Consider the following 15,560-nt stretch of genomic DNA (forward strand, 5'->3'; position numbering starts at 1 on the left):
TGACTAAATGTTTCCAACGTGTTAAGCAATCAAACTTATTAAGACTTGATTAATTGAAATAGGTTTCATATAGACAATTGACCACCCAAGTTGACCGGTGATTCACGAACGTTAAAACTTGTAAAAACTATACGATAACATATATATGGTTATATATATAGTTAACATGATTTTATTATAAGTAAGTATCTCATTAGGTATTTTAACAATGAGTTATATACATAAAAATTGGACTATTAAATTAAGAAACTCGAAAACGATATATATAACGATTATCGTTATAACAACGTCTTACTAGGTACATATGAATCAAATTAAGATATTGATACACTTGGTTAATTATTTTAAATGATAATTAAATATATCATTAAGTGTATTAACAATGAACTACATATGTAAAAATAAGACTACTAACTTAATGATTTCGAAACGAGACATATATGTAACGATTATCGTTGTAACGACATTTAACTGTATATATATCATACTAAGATATATTATATATCATAATATCATGATAATGTAACAATTTAACATCTTATTTGATATAATAAACAATGGGTTAACAACATTTAACAAGATCGTTAACCTAAAGGTTTCAAAACAACATTTACATGTAACGACTAACGATGACTTAACGACTCAGTTAAAATGTATATACATGTAGTGTTTTAATATGTATTCATACACTTTTGAAAGGCTTCAAGAAACTTATCAAAATAATTCTACTTAACAAAAATTCTTACAATTACATCCTCGTTCAGTTTCATCAACAATTCTACTCGTATGCACCCGTATACGTACTCGTACAATACACAGCTTTTAGATGTATGTACTATTGGTATATACACTCCAATGATCAGCTATTAGAAGCCCATTTGAGTCACCTAACACATGTGGGAACCATCATTTAGCAACTAGCATGAAATATCTCATAAAATTTCAAAAATATGAGTAATCATTCATGACTTATTACATGAAAACAAAATTACATACCCTTTATATCTAATCCATATACCAACGACCAAAAACACCTACAAACACTTTCATTCTTCAATTTTCTTCATCTAATTGATCTCTCTCAAGTTCCATCTTCAAGTTCTAAGTGTTCTTCATAAATTCCATAAGTATAGTTTCATAAAAATCAAGAATACTTCCAAGTTTGCAAGTCTACTTCCAAGCTTTCTAATCCATTCCAAGTAATCATCTAAGATCAAGAAACCTTTGTTATTTACATTAAGTTATATTTCTAATTCAAGGTAATAATCATATTCAAACTTTGATTCAATTTCTACAACTATAACAATCTTATTTCGAGTGAAAATCTTACTTGAACTGTTTTCGTGTCATGATTCTGTTTCAAGAACTTTCAAGCCATCCAAGGATCCTTTGAAGCTAGATCCATTTTTCTCATTTCCAGTAGTTTTATCCAGAAAACTTGAGGTAGTAATGATGTTCATAACATCATTCGATTCATACATATAAAGCTATCTTATTCGAAGGTTTAAACTTGTAATCACTAGAACATAGTTTAGTTAATTCTAAACTTGTTCGCAAACAAAAGTTAATCCTTCTAACTTGACTTTTAAAATCAACTAAACACATGTTCTATATCTATATGATATGCTAACTTAATGATTTAAAACCTAGAAACACGATGAACACCATAAAATTGGATATACGCCGTCGTAGTGAAACCGGGGGCTGTTTTGGTTTGGATAATTAAAAACTATGATAAACTTTGATTTAAAAGTTGTTCTTCTGGGAAAATTATTTTTCATATGAACATGAAACTATATCCAAAAATCAAGGTTAAACTCAAAGTGGAAGTATGTTTTCTAAAATGGTCATCTAGATGTCGTTCTTTCGACTGAAATGACTACCTTTACAAAAATGACTTGTAACTTATATTTCCGACTATAAACCTATACTTTGTCTGTTTAGATTCATAAAATAGAGTTCAATATGAAACCATAGCAATTTGACTCACTCAAAACGGATTTAAAATGAAGAAGTTATGGGTAAAACAAGATTGGATATTTTTGATCTTTTTAGCTACGGGAAATGTTTAACAAATCTATACAAATCATATCCTAGCTAACTTATATTGTATTATACATGTATTCTAATATATTATGTAATCTTGGGATACCATAGACACGTATGCAAATGTTTTGACATATCATATCGACCCATGTATATATATTATTTGGAACAACCATAGACACTCTATATGCAGTAATATTGGAGTTAGCCATACAGGGTTGAGGTTGATTCCAAAAATATATATACTTTGAGTTGTGATCTAGCCTGAAACGTATATACACTGGGTCGTGGATTGATTCAAGATAATATATATCTATTTATTTCTGTACATCTAACTGTGGACAACTAGTTGTAGGTTACTAACGAGGACAACTGACTTAATATACACAAATCTTTAAAACATAATAAAAATGGTTGTAATTATATTTTGATCATACTTTGATATATATGTACATATTTGTATAGGTTCGTGAATCAATCCGTGGACAAGTCTTATTTCCGAGGAAGGAAATATCTGTGAAAGTGAGTTATAGTCCCACTTTTAAAATCTAATATTTTTGAGATGAGAATACATGCAGGTTTTATAAATGATTTACAAAATAGACACAAGTACGTGAAACTACATTCTATGGTTGAATTATCGAAATCAAATATGCCCCTTTTTATTAAGTCTGGTAATCTAAGAATTAGGGAACAGACACCCTAATTGACGCGAATCCTAAAGATAGATCTATTGGGCCTAACAAACCCCATCCAAAGTACCGGATGCTTTAGTACTTCGAAATTTATATCATATCCGAAGGGTGTCCCAGAATGATGGGGATATTCTTATATATGCATCTTGTTAATGTCGGTTACCAGGTGTTCACCATATGAATGATTTTTATCTCTATGTATGGGATATGTATTGAAATATGAAATCTTGTGGTCTATTGTTACGATTTGATATATATAGGTTAAACCTATAACTCACCAACATTTTTGTTGACGTTTAAAGTATGTTTATTCTCAGGTGAATACTAAGAGCTTCCGCTGTTGCATACTAAAATAAGGACAAGATTTAGAGTCCATGTTTGTTTGATATTGTGTAAAAACTGCATTCAAGAAACATATGTTGATGTAATATATTTCTATTGTAAACCATTATGTAATGGTCGTGTGTAAACAGTATATTTTAGATTATCATTATTTGATAATCTACGTAATGTTTTTAAAACCTTTATTGATAAAATAAAGGTTATGGTTGTTTTAAAAATGAATGCAGTCTTTGAAAAATGTCTCATATAGAGGTCAAAACCTCGCAACGAAATCAATTAATATGGAACGTTTATACTCAATATGAACGGGACATTTCAAATTTAATCATATATTAAGTATGGATAACAACCCTAGGGGCAAATTAGTCAATTCAAGTATGGAAATGTGAGGGTTGTTATAGTTTCGTTTCCGCTGCAATTGAATTATTGATTTTATTAAACGTCTCATTTAGAGTCGTTCTCGTTTATATAATTGTGTGATGATAGTGAAATGTCATATTTACCCCGACCCTATTTGGGGGTATGACATTTAATGTCTCCTTCGAGTAGGAGATTGTTAGAGTGCGAAGTTCGAATTAAACAAGGTTTGCTGAAACTGTGAAACTTGTGACCGCGAGTTTAGAGTTATGGTCGCAAGTATGAAAGAGTCTGCTGAGAAAATAAAACTCGCGACCACCAGAATTTCATTGCCGTCGCGAAAATGGTTCTGACGGGAAGAAACTTCCAGAATCGTGTTTTCTTGTTCGTTAAGTAGTTTCCTTGGTGAGTTTTGTCTATTTAAACACCCTATTGTAACCCTAATATATGTGCACGAAATTTATAGTAAAAAATCTCTGGTTTGCGCCCGTGAAGTAAACCCTTCTCCTTGTTTTGGAGTTGGGATGTAACCACGTTAAATTCCGTGTCATTTATCTTAATCGTTATGCTTTAATTATTCGGTTGTCGTTCGTGGGTTAGTGATTATGATCAATCACTTATCTTGTTTGGGTCCTAAATCCTAACATAACCTAAAGTGGTTCAAGAGTTGTAAGTTCAAGTCTCTTTAGAGACAAAAGTGGTATAATAGTATACTAGTTTAGTGACCCGTGAATTCACAGGTTGTGATAATAAACAATACACAATATTACATAAACAGTATTTACAATATTTACAAAAAAAGGTACTAAGAAAATGTGACACTTCATATTCAATAAATATTATCAATTCACACACTTATATAAAGTCATTCTTGTCAAATTCCTATAAAAGGAAAATCATAGTACCTTAACCTTGTGTAAATATTATCAATTCACACACTTATAAAAATAACAATATAACCTTTTTAGCAATGAACACCTCTAAAGCAATACGATTCATCTACATTGTATAACATAGATGGACCAAAATGTGACCTGATCTGATGCGTTCTTGTAACCTGAAAAATAGAAAATCAATCAAAAATAAACAGACTACGATACATGTATATTTACTACTACTTAATAAACAGTTAACAATAAGCAAAAAGATCAAGCCAAAGTTATTTCAAACTAAATAAACTTACTTGAATTAAAGAACATACACATAAAAGAAATGTATATAAGACTCCAGGAATAAAGAAAAAGTTACTGATCCAGGAACAAAATCATAAATAAGACTCCAAGAACCATATAAGTAGATCCATAATTGTAATATGTAAAATAGAAGAAAAATCGTAAATAAGACTCCGGGCATAAAACAAAAGTTACAGTCTTACTGACGCAGTAAGAAATACATTACTTTTTTACACTTTTTCGTTGCCTAAGCCATCCACAACTACAAATGCACAATCATCATCATAAGTTCATAACACTGATAAATTTAGAATACGAAATTAACCTCTCAACATTAAAATAGACTATCAAAAAGTAAGCTTTCAATGTATTGATATATATTTGTGCAAGCCAGATTACATACTACTGATATATGATTTCTAGAAAGGTAATGAACACTTGTTTTTTTAAATATCTAATAATAGACTTCAGTTCAACTAATTAGGTCAATAATTGACTACAAATTTCATTTTGTAGGACTACCAGTATACCAAATCAACTACTTTAAACTTGCTTGAATGTTTAGTCCCAACACATATCTAACCATCGTAATAACAATAGTGTTTTATTTGTAGCCAAGTTTCATTTGTCCCATATTGTCATTCTAAGAATGTGGACATGTTGATTTGAAAGTCCAAGATAAATAGTTCAAGTGTGGAATATAAAATCAAGTTTTGAATAATCTATCCATGTCACTTCAATGAACATCTCAAATAAAACAATAGGCTAACATGATACATTCTCAGCTATTGTATAAATCACAGTGGAAACAAAATGTTAAAATATTAGTGCACAACTCAAACTCAAGTGGCTCAACTTGCTCAACTAGCTCAACTTGATTTTGGAATTTATTGATCAAGTTGCTCAACTTTTCCAAATGAGTTTAGGCCATTATTGACCAAATTAATGGTTAAGGTATTTAGTGGACAACTTGACATTATCTTTTGTGACATACTTGCATAATCAAGTTGCCTTTTATCTTGTTTTGTTAGGTCTAGTTGTTAGTGTGTTCACATGTATGCTAGTTGTCATCTAGCTTTACTAGTGGGTCTAGTTGTTGGTATGTTATGATTACGTTTTGATTTAATCATCTATATAAGGATGTGATTGTAACCATTTGAAATCAATCCAACACATTTAGTTTTTCATATTATTTCCTTAACCTTTTATTCATAGCAAATAACTTGTTGTTTTATGGTATCTAGAGTTTGGTTCTAAGTTAAACTCTTGAGTGCAAATACTCAAAGTTTACTCAAAGTTCCAAACTAGTTATCTAGCTATCAAAAATGGAAGGTACACATGGAAACAATGGTGGTATGGTAAATGGAATGGAGAAACTTGTAGGCAATAAATATAAGTATTGGAAGATGTGTATGGAGGCTTTTCTTCAAGGTCATGATCTACGGGAACTTGTGGCAGGAGGTGATGCGATAATTCTCGTAGAAACTCTAGAGAATGTAGAGTCAAGAAGAAAATGGAAGGTAAGGTGTGGAAAGGCTCTCTTTGCATTGAGAACTTCAATTAGCAAAGATTTCATAGAACACATTCGTGATATTACTTCTCCAAAAGAAGTATGAGATACTCTTGAGAAACTCTTTTCTAAGAAAAACACCGCAATGTTGCAATTCTTGGAAAACGAGTTAGAAATCTTAAGAAAAGAAGGTATGACTGTTTCCGAATATTTCTTACGGGTCAAAAATATCTGTTCTGAAATATCAGAGATTGATGCCAACGAGAAAATTAGTGAAGCTCGTTTGCGAAGATATCTAATTCGCGGTTTGAAGAAGGAGTATGTCCCGTTCATAACCTCTATTCAGGGGTAGACTACTCAACCTTCGGTTGAAGAATTGGAGAATTTACTCTCTAATCAAGAAGCTTTGGCCAAGCAAATGGCTAAAGAATTTGAAAATGATGCGGTATTATTTTCAAAAGGGAAGAACTTCAAGAAAGGTTCTTCTAGCAAAGAAAAAGAAGAAGAGCAAACTAGTTACAAAAGTAACTATGAGAAGAAACCTCCTACATGTTACAAGTGCGAGAAGGTTGGTCACATCAAAAGATATTGTCGTTCTAAAGTCACAAAAGCAAATGTGGCTTGTTCAAGCAATGATGATGATGAAGTCAAATGGGAGCAATGTTTTACCATTGATACGGTTGTCAAGAATAATCAATGGATTGTCGATTCGGATTGCTCTCATCATGTGACCGGTGATGGAACTCTCCTTCATGACGTTAAAGATCACAATCAAAATCGAGTTGTAATCACGGCCGACAACTCAACTCATCCGGTTAAAAAGGAAGGTAATGTTATTATAGATGTTAATAATGATACATTTACTTTGGTAGATGTTTATCTTGTTCCTAAATTAACCAAGAATCTAGTTTCGGTACCTCAAATTACCGAATCCGAAAAGCATGTTCTTTTTGGTCCAATGGATGTGAAAGTCCTTGAGAATGCCAAGGAGATTATGGGTGATGTTCTTTTCAAGGGAGAAAAGAAAGGTTCTTTGTTTGTGTTGTCCGCGGGCGAGGTTTATGTGAAGAAAACAAGTCAAACCGACAACGGAGCTATTTGGCATGCAAGACTAAGCCATGTGGGATATCAAATGTTACAAAAGATATTCTCACATAAGCTAGTAGATGGTATTCCTCAATTGAAGAATGTTCATGAGGAGGTAATATGTAACGACCCGTCAAAATCGCTATTGACGCGGCACGTTAATTATTGATTCCACAGTGAGGTTTTGACCTCTATATGATACGTTTTGATAAAATATTGCATTCATTAAAATAAGTGACTTTCTAAACATAGAAAGTTATAAACATGTGGGCGAGTGCTTAGGTATAAACAAAACCACAAAATACGTAAGTCTTTAATTTACAGGTTGACATCATAGTTCAATTATTTATTACACAACGCAGTTTTATTTTGAATGCAATAAACTTTGTATAAAGCATGAGAGACTCCATGCAGGCAACAAGCACATCACAGCGGAAGCAGTCTAAGGACCTGAGAATAAAACATGCTAAAAAGTCAACACGAATGTTGGTGAGTTATAGGTTTAATTGCTTGAGTCATAAACATATATAAAGATAGACCACAAGATTTCATCAAAAGTTTATCAATAGATTCTACGTAACAGAGCACCCTGGTAACTAAACTTAATGCTATAGTGATAATTACCCCATTCGTTTTAATACACGCAAACCAACGTGTCTTAAACTCAAATAACATACGTCCGTTAAAAGGCTAGCGCTCTAGCTCGGACGGGGATGTCAAGCCCTATGGATCCATATACAATTATTCGCACCCACCAGTCTATATCCTATGCACTGGCAGCTACTAGTTACCAAAGCTAAGAGATTTTCGGTTTAACTCAGTATAGAATTTAGTATGTACTTGTGTCTTATCGCGTTTAAAATAAATTGCATGTATTCTCAGCCCAAAAATATTTAAAGTATTTAAAAAGGGAGACTATAACTCACTGTTCAATATTGTGGTTCAATATTGTAGGCAAATTACGTAGACGTAAAGATAGTGGATGACTGTATGGTTGGTCTTGGATTCACGAACAATACCCCGAACAATACCCAATATTTCCTTAGCTTAAAACGGTTTGAAACCCGAATTAAAACACCCGCGTATATACCTTATTATTATTAAACTTTAAATTATAAATTATAAATTATAAATATTATCACTCTTACAGAAGAAAGAAAAGGAGTGAAGGTGTAAAAATTTCGTCGAGCGAGCTGACTTTTTATAGTACTTTTCCGTTTTACTGTAGCTCATGCGATCGCATGAGTTTTCAGTGTTTTTGCCATGCGATCGCATGGCCGCCTTTTTCGATTTTGTTTGCTAGTTCGTCGACATCAAATAGTGTACTGTAGCAATAGTGTACTGTAGCAAATAGTGTTTTACTGTAGCAAATAGTGTTTTACTGTAGAAAATTACTGTAGCAAAGTCGTTTTCACTGTAGCAATGTAGCAAAATACGGTTTCACTGTAGCAAATAGTGTTTTACTGTAGCAAATAGTGTTTTACTGTAGCAAAGTCGTTTTTACAGTAGCAATTAGTGTTTTACTTGTACATCTTATAATATATATATTTATATGTATATTTACATAATATTAAATCATATAGAGAATTGGTTTAAGTTAGTCAAAATTTTCTGGGGCATCACATAACCTCCCCGTTAAAGAAAATTTCGTCCCGAAATTTTGAGTAGTACCTGTTTTATGAGCGATATCAGTGAACAAATGTGGATACTTTTGCTTCATTTGATCCTCACGTTCCCAAGTAAACTCGGGTCCTCGTCTAGTGTTCCAACGAACTCTAACTATCGGTATTTTGCTTTGTTTTAATTGTTTGACCTCACGGTCCATGATTTCAACAGGTTGTTCGACAAAATGGAGTTTATCATTGATTCGTATTTCTTCAAGAGGAATTACGACATCCTCTTCAGCTAAACATTTCTTCAAATTTGACACGTGAAATGTGTCGTGAACACTACTAAGTTCTTGCGGTAGCTTTAATCGATAAGCAACTGCTCCAATTCTTTCGGTGATTTCAAAGGGTCCTACGTACCTAGGACTTAGCTTTCCTCGTTTACCGAATCGTACAACGCCTTTCCAGGGTGACACTTTCAACATGACTTTGTCACCCACTTGAAATTCTAGCGGTTTTCTTCTTACATCAGCATAACTCTTTTGGCGACTCATGGCCGTTTTCAATCGCTGTTGTATTTGAATGATCTTTTCGGTGGTTTCATGAATAATTTCTGGTCCAGTAAGTTGTCTTTCTCCTACTTCACTCCAACAGATAGGAGATCTGCACTTTCTACCGTAAAGTGCTTCAAATGGCGCTGCATTGATGCTCGTATGATAGCTGTTATTGTATGAAAATTCTGCCAACGGTAAGTGTCGATCTCAACTGGTTTCAAAGTCAATCACGCATGCCCGTAACATGTCTTCCAATGCTTGTATTGTTCTTTCACTTTGACCATCTGTCTGTGGGTGATAAGCGGTGCTCATATCTAATCGAGTTCCCAATGCTTTTTGTAATGACTGCCAAAAACGTGATGTGAATCGGGTGTCGCGATCAGATATGATGGAGATAGGTACACCATGCTTGGAAACTACTTCCTTCAAATATAGGCGTGCTAATTTCTCCATACTGTCTGTCTCCTTTATTGGTAGAAAGTGAGCTGATTTAATTAGACGATCAACTATCACCCAAATAGTATCATGACTACTTGTAGTCCTTGGCAATTTCGTAATAAAATCCATGGTTATTCTTTCCCATTTCCACTGCAGAATTTCTGGTTGTTGCAGTAATCCTGACGGCTTTTGGTGCTCAGCTTTGACCTTTGCACACGTCAAACATTTGCTTACATAAATAGCAATTTCTGTCTTCATATTAGGCCACCAATAGAACTTCTTGAGATCGTGGTACATTTTCTCATTTCCTGGGTGAATTGAGTACCTCGTTTTGTATGCTTCATCCAGTACTAGTTCCCTTAGATTACCATGTTTTGGTACCCATATCCTATCAGCAAAATACAGGGTTCCATCGGCTTTTACTTCAAGCTGTTTTTCTAACCCTCTGCTCATTTCCCTTTTTTATTTTCTTCTTTTAAAGCCTCTAACTGTGCTGCTTGAATTTGCTTTGTGAGATTAGTACGAATTGTAATATTCAAAGCTCGGACCCCAAGAGGTTTTACTCTTTCTTTCCGACTTAGGGCTTCAGCTACAACATTAGCCTTTCCGGGGTGGTAACGGATTTCACAATCGTAATTGTTTAACAACTCTACCCAGCGACGTTGCCTCATATTGTTTTTGATCAAAAATATGCTGAAGACTCTTATGGTCGGTGTACACTGTACACTTGGTGCCATATAGATAGTGTCTCCATATTTTGAGTGCAAAAACTACTGCTCCAAGTTCCAAATCGTGCGTTGTATAGTTCTTTTCATGAATTTTTAGTTGTCGTGAGGCATATGCGATAACTTTTGTGCATTGCATTAATACACATCCTAAACCTTGGCACGAAGCGTCACAATAGATCACGAAATCATCATTTCCTTCTGGTAATGACAAAATGGGTGCAGACGTTAACTTCTTCTTTAATAACTGGAATGAGGATTCCTGTTCCGTGGACCAATCATACTTCTTTCCCTTTTGAGTCAATGCAGTTAAGGGTTTGGCGATTCTAGAGAAATCTTGAATGAATCTTCGGTAGTAACCAGCAAGACCTAAGAATTGACGGATTTGTGTTGGAGTCTTCGGTGTTTCCCATTTACTAATGGCTTCGATCTTGTCAGGATCAACTTTAATTCCATGTTTACTGACAACATGGTCCAAAAATTGTACTTCTTGTAACCAGAAATCACACTTAAAAAATTTTGCGTACAATTCTTCTTTCTTGAGTATCTCTAGTACCAGTCTTAAGTGTTGCTCATGTTCTTCCTTATTCTTCGAGTAAATCAATATGTCGTCGATAAAAACAATGACAAATTTGTCTAAATACGGTCTACAGATGCGATTCATTAGATCCATGAATACTGCTGGATCATTAGTTAATCCAAAAGGCATGACTAGAAACTCATAGTGACCGTAACGGGTTCTGAACGCGGTTTTAGGAACATCTTCTTCCTTCACTTTCAGCTGATGATATCCGGAGCGTAGATCAATCTTAGAATAAACACTTGATCCTTGCAATTGATCAAACAAATCATCAATCCTCGGTAATGGGTACCGATTCTTGATCGTTAATTTGTTTAATTCTCGGTAATCTATGCACATTCTCATAGATCCATCCTTCTTCTTGACGAACAGAATAGGAGCACCCCAAGGTGAAAAACTGGGACGAATAAATCCACGGTCCGATAATTCTTGCAACTGGTCTTGTAATTCTTGCATTTCTGAAGGTGCAAGTCTATATGGGGATCAGGCTACAGGTGCGGCTCCTGGTATGAGATCAATCTGGAATTCTACACATCTGTGTGGAGGTAGCCCCGGTAATTCTTCTGGAAATACTCCGGGATATTCTCTTACAACCGGCATGTCATCAATGCTTCTTTCTTCAGTATCGATCTTCTTTACGTGTGCCATAATAGCATAACAACCTTTTCTTATAAGTTTCTGGGCCTTCATACAGCTGATAAAGTTCAGCTTTGAGTTGTTCTTCTCCCCATAAATCATTAATGACGTTTCATCCTTACGAGGGATGCGGATTGCTTTCTCAGCACAAACAACTTCCGCTCTTGTTTTGGACATCCAGTCCATGCCAACGATTACATCAAAACTTCCTAATTCTACGGGTATCAAATTGATTTTGAAGGTTTCACCAGCGAGATTTATTTCGCAACCATGGCAAATTTTATCGGCTTTTATCAGTTTACCATTAGCTAATTCAATAGTATATCTATCGTCTAAAGGCAATGATGCACATTTTAGTTTAGAACTAAAGTCTTTACACATATAACTTCTATCAGCACCCGTATCAAACATAATAGAAGCTAGTTGATTATTCACGGTAAACATACCCTTGACAAGATTAGGATCCTCACGTGCTTCACTGGTACTAACATTAAATGCCCTCCCACGTGCGGGTTCTTTGTTCTTCTCCTTATCAGGGCATTGATTTATAAAGTGACCAAACTTCCCGCATCCAAAACATTTCTTGACATCGGTCGGTTTTGTCTTTACTTCAGAAACGGTGGCATAACAATCTTTCGCCACATGTCCTTTCTTGTTGCACTTATCACAGACCACTTGGCAATAACCTGCATGATGTGTGTAACATCTTTTGCAGAACGGATGGGATCCCTTATAGTTTGGACTTGCAGTTGCCCCATCTTGTTTACCTTTAAAAGTTTCTTGTTTCTTCAGGTGAGTACTTTTGCCCTTATAGTCTTCCCATTTCCTCTTTCCTCCAGTTGTCTTGACTTCGGTAATTGGTGCCTTAATCGAACTCTCTGTGATCTGGTCCATGAGTTGGTGTGCCATTGTCATGGCTTCCTGCATCGTATTCGGTTTGGACGATGTAACATTTCCTTTGATATTGATCGATAAACCGTCAATATACATTTCTATCTTTCGTTTCTCGTTTGGAACCAATTCGGGACACAACAAGGCTAGTTCCATGAAATGCTTTTCATAGTTATTGAGATTTGCACCAATAACCTTCAGATTACGTAACTCCAATTCCATTTTTCTGATCTCGTTTTGAGGACAGTACTCTTCGATTAGCATCTTTTTCAGTTCTTCCCAAGAGATATCATATGCCGTATCTATTCCTTATGCTTTAGCATAATTGTTCCACCAAGTAAGTGCACCGTCTTGCAACGTGCACGAAGCATACTTTGACTTGTATCTGTTCGCACAATTACTGATTTTGAAAACGGACTCCATCTTTTCAAACCATCGGGTTAGATCGACTGGTCCCTCGGTTCCACTAAACGTCTGTGGTTTGCATCCTTGAAAAGTTTTGTATGAGCATCCGTTTCGTGAGTTTGTGTTTATGGCTGCTGCTTTGGCTGCTGCTTCGGCTGTTGCTTTTGCTGCCTCGGCTGCAGCAATTCTTTCATTCACACGTTTCTCGACTAGTTGCTCAAACTCAGCATCCGACATTCGAGACATGTTTCTTCAATAAACACAACAGATATAATTTAATCATATAGAATATTATAGGTAAAATGAGTTGTCAATAGTTAATCGTAGTATATTAATAATATGAACTGATTATTATAAAAGCCTTTTCTTCTTATTAGTATTTCATAATTATTTCTAGGGTATTACCTACCCGTTAAGTTCATACATAATAGCTAGTACAAGGAATTAACTACTAAAATCCTAATAATATTCCACTATGAAAAATTATAGCGAGTTACTAAGTTATTATGTAATAATAATAATAATAAGAAGTAGTAATAATACAAATAATCATTCCATGCATTTATTATTAATAAACCAAATTAATACAATACCATACAATACTGATATTTTACATATGATTATTCTACATAACAAGATAGAGTAGCACACATAAGCAATAGAATAGCGCATGGAAGATTTATGGTTGCGAGGTCGTTTATTCAGAACTATCAGAAACTTCTTCCCATTTGGTTCTCTCTGCCAATTGTTTGTGTGCACATGGTCCGACAGACATTCTGGCAGTGTATTTTATTTTTGGTTGGGGTTTTGAGGTACCCGTTGCCTCAATGGGTTTAATACAATAAGGGTGGTTACGGATCGAATGGTCCTGTTCCTTTTTAATAATTAAGGGCATTTTATTATTGTGGTTGTTTTTATTATCTATAGCAAGTTGGAATTTCTCCTTAGTGACCTCTTTTATTTTATTAGCGAAATCCTCCTCCTAACTGATCGCGTCTGATGACGAACTGTCTGAGTCATGTGTAGGAGAATATGATGACGAACTGCGAGAATATGTACCGGTGGTCATGAACCGAAATCTGCCAGGCGTAATCGGCATAACCCGCCCATCGGCGGTATATCTGGACCAATGTCCATATTTGTTTAGAAATGGACGATCCTCGTTTACTCCAGGGATCATGGGTCCATGCCAACGATACTGTGGCTCCGGAAAACTAAAGCTGGGTGGAGCTGGAACCTCCTCTGGGTTTACCGGGAGTTGAGATTCTCCGGCTAACACAATTTCTTCTTAATAGGTATTGGAACGCCCTTTTCAGTTATGGATAGAATAGATTCAGTGTCCGATTCCGAGTCGTACAAAATGATAGGATTAGAAGAAGTCATCTATCACATAATTGAAACAACAATTACGTTAGCATATAAATATATCACATATAATGTTTTTGACCAAATGATAAGCAAAAATCAGTAAAAACAGATATGGTCATAGTCCAGACTCACTAATGCATCCTAACAATTACCAGTTAAACACACTAATGTAATTTCTGGTTCCCTATGACCTCAAGCTCGGATACCAACTATAACGACCTGTCAAAATCGCTATTGACGCGGCACGTTAATTATTGATTCCACAGTGAGGTTTTGACCTCTATATGATACGTTTTGATAAAATATTGCATTCATTAAAATAAGTGACTTTCTAAACATAGAAAGTTATAAACATGTGGGCGAGTGCTTAGGTATAAGCAAAACCCCAAAATACATAAGTCTTTAATTTACAGGTTGACATCATAGTTCAATTATTTATTACACAACACAGTTTTATTTTGAATGCAATAAACTTTGTACAAAGCATGAGAGACTCCATGCAGGCAACAAGCACATCACAGCGGAAGCAGTCTAAGGACCTGAGAATAAAACATGCTAAAAAGTCAACACGAATGTTGGTGAGTTATAGGTTTAATTGCTTGAGTCATAAACATATATAAAGATAGACCACAAGATTTCATCAAAAGTTTATCAATAGATTCTACGTAACAGAGCACCCTGGTAACTAAACTTAACGCTATAGTGATAATTACCCCATTCGTTTTAATACACGCAAACCAATGTGTCTTAAACTCAAAAAATATACGTTCGTTAAAAGGCTAGCGCTCTAGCTCGGACGGGGATGTCAAGCCCTATGGATCCATATACAATTATTCGCGCCCACCAGTCCATATCCTATGTACTGGCAGCTACTAGTTACCAAAGCTAAGGGATTTTCGGTTTAACTCAGTGTAGAATTTAGTATGTACTTGTGTCTTATCGCGTTTAAAATAAATTGCATGTATTCTCAGCCCAAAAATATTTAAAATATTTAAAAAGGGAGACTATAACTCACTGTTCAATATTGTGGTTCAATATTGTAGGCAAATTACGTAGACGTAAAGATAGTGGATGACTGTATGGTTGGTCTTGGATTCACGAACAATACCCCGAACAATACCCAATATTTCCTTAGCTTAAAACGGTTT

The sequence above is a fragment of the Rutidosis leptorrhynchoides genome, chromosome 1 (assembly GCF_046630445.1).
Source record: "Rutidosis leptorrhynchoides isolate AG116_Rl617_1_P2 chromosome 1, CSIRO_AGI_Rlap_v1, whole genome shotgun sequence".
NCBI classification, from domain to species: domain Eukaryota; kingdom Viridiplantae; phylum Streptophyta; class Magnoliopsida; order Asterales; family Asteraceae; genus Rutidosis; species Rutidosis leptorrhynchoides.